The following is a 2,523-nucleotide window of genomic DNA, read 5'->3' on the forward strand; positions in this document are numbered from 1 at the left end:
ATATATATATATATATGTGTGTGTGTGTGTGTGTATATATATATATATATATATATATATATATATATATATATATATAATATATGTGTAAATATACATATACATATATACTGTATATATAATATAAATATATATATATATATATATATATATATATATATATATATATATATATATATATATATATATATATGTTTGTGTGTGTGTGTGTTTGTGTGTGTTTGCATGTATGTGTGTTTAGAGAATGCTCACCATAAAAAGGACATGTTTTTCAGCCCTGTGTATTGTATTCGCATTGTAATCTTTTGTGGGAGGAAGGTACTGTAACTGAATGTATTTTTGAGTTGAACAAATACATGTCAAGTTTGTTGACAGATACTGAGGGACCTTTCAGGGCTATGAGGCAAATGTCAGTTTCAGTGTTTTAAATTCTCTACGCTTTCATTTCCCTGTATAAAAACAGACGGTATACCTAGCTTTCCTTTTTTGTCGTCGTTGAATTGAGACACTCTAAAAATGTGTTGTGTTAATTTTCTTTAGAAAAATGTTCGAAGTTTTTTTGTGAATGCCGAATGTCATTTGTAAACGGCTTTGTAGGTAGTGTGTTTTAAGCGATTGGTTGCTTTTAGAAAGATCAGGAAATGGTTAATAAACATTTCATTTCACCTCCCTAACAATGTGGCTTCTAAAAACTGTTTATTCATATAGTGTCTAATTTTTCCTTTAATGGAAGCCCATTGGTAATTCATAATAGTTACCAGATCAAGCTGCTTTTTATTATTCTTTGTGCAGATGGTTCGTTCATTTGGAGAGAATGGGGAAGTAATCTTTAAACTGTGCTGACGCAAATTGTTTGGTAACATGAAGAGGATGGAAGACAGTAGGTTGATGAAAAGTGTGTAATCCTGACAATATGCCCACGCAGGTGGTTTGTTCGCGTGGAGAGAATGGAGGACAGTTAGTGGGTGAAAAGTGCATAATTCTGACAGTGTGCTCACGCAGATGGTTCGGTCACGTGAAGAGAATGGGGGAAAATAGGTTAATGAAAAGAGTGAGCAATTCTGAATGTGCTCACATGGGAGGTTTGGTCACGTGAAGAGAATGGGGACAATAGTTGGATGATTTTAAAGTGAGAGTAATTTTGAGAATATGCTCACGCAGGTGGTTTGGTTATGTGAAGAGAATGGGGGACAATAGCTTAATGAAAACAGAGGTTAATTCTGACAAGTGTTGACTGAATGGTGTGAAGTATGTGTTAGAACGGAAGGGCATTTATATCCAGAAAGACGGAAGCTAACATTTGTGTTTATTCTAGATAGGGATACACTTATTTAATGAAATGAAGTTAATTGTATTTGCATATTGCAATACTATTTTCCTCGTGTTGCATATTCTTCATTACCACCAATACATATAAATTCTCAAATTCTTATTTCCTTTGCGAAAAACTTTTCTTCATTTACTTTCATCGCCCATATTTTCCCTGTGCTTGATCATTTGAGTCAACTTTCTTTCCCAGATGGAAATGGAAAGTCATGTCAATAAGTTTACTTAATGTAGCCATTCCTATGATGATCTCAGATCGCTTAGTACTGATATCATTTCAACTTTGGGATGTGCTGAATAATAAGTAGATTTACAAGGAGCTCTGCCACGAAGGAAGGTAGGTTTGTGCTCTCTCTCTCTCTCTCTCTCTCTCTCTCTCTCTCTCTCTCTCTCTCTCTCTCTCTCTCTCTCTCATTACCATTATAATAATAATAATAATAATAATAATTAATAATAATTAATATAATAAGTATTATTTATTATTATTATATTATATTATTATTATATAGCAATGAGAGAGAGAGAGAGAAGAGAGAGAGAGAGGAACTCTACACATATACCTTCATTTGCTGGATAGCTCTCTCTCTCTCTCTCTCTCTCTCTCTCTCTCTCTCTCTCTCTCTCTCTCTCTCTCTCTCTCTCTCTCTCGTTTTTGGCGAAAGGCAAAAGCAGCCGACATCATTATTTCGGCTGGGAAGTTGTTGGGTATTTCTGAAATTGCTGGAATATCCGTTGTTGTTTCGCTCTCACGATTTTTCGTTGTTGTTTTTCCTGGCGTTGTCGCTACGGGGTGATCCCCCAGAGGATACTGGGCTGTTTGGCTGTGCGTCTGTTCTCTTAAAGGGTAGATGAGGTGAGGGTGAGTAATTTTCATTTACTGTGAAAATATATTATACTGCTTCTAAAATGGGTTTTAAAAATTCATTGATTTTTAATCACGCTTTTTGGGAAGTTTTTCATTTTATGTTTTTTTTTTATCTTTCATTAATGTTAGTATTTGATTTTTTATTAACTGTTTTTATGTTTGCTTTTTATTTTTATTTTTATGACACTTCAAAAATGGGTTTTAAAAAGCCATTGATTTTTAATCTTGCCTTTTAAATTTTTTTATTTTATATTTTCATCTTCCCCTTAATGTTATTATTTTATTTTTTATTAGCTGTTTTGATGTTTTTTTTTATTTTTTATTTTTATGAA

The sequence above is a fragment of the Macrobrachium rosenbergii genome, chromosome 37, assembly GCF_040412425.1.
Source record: "Macrobrachium rosenbergii isolate ZJJX-2024 chromosome 37, ASM4041242v1, whole genome shotgun sequence".
Lineage (NCBI taxonomy): Eukaryota > Metazoa > Arthropoda > Malacostraca > Decapoda > Palaemonidae > Macrobrachium > Macrobrachium rosenbergii.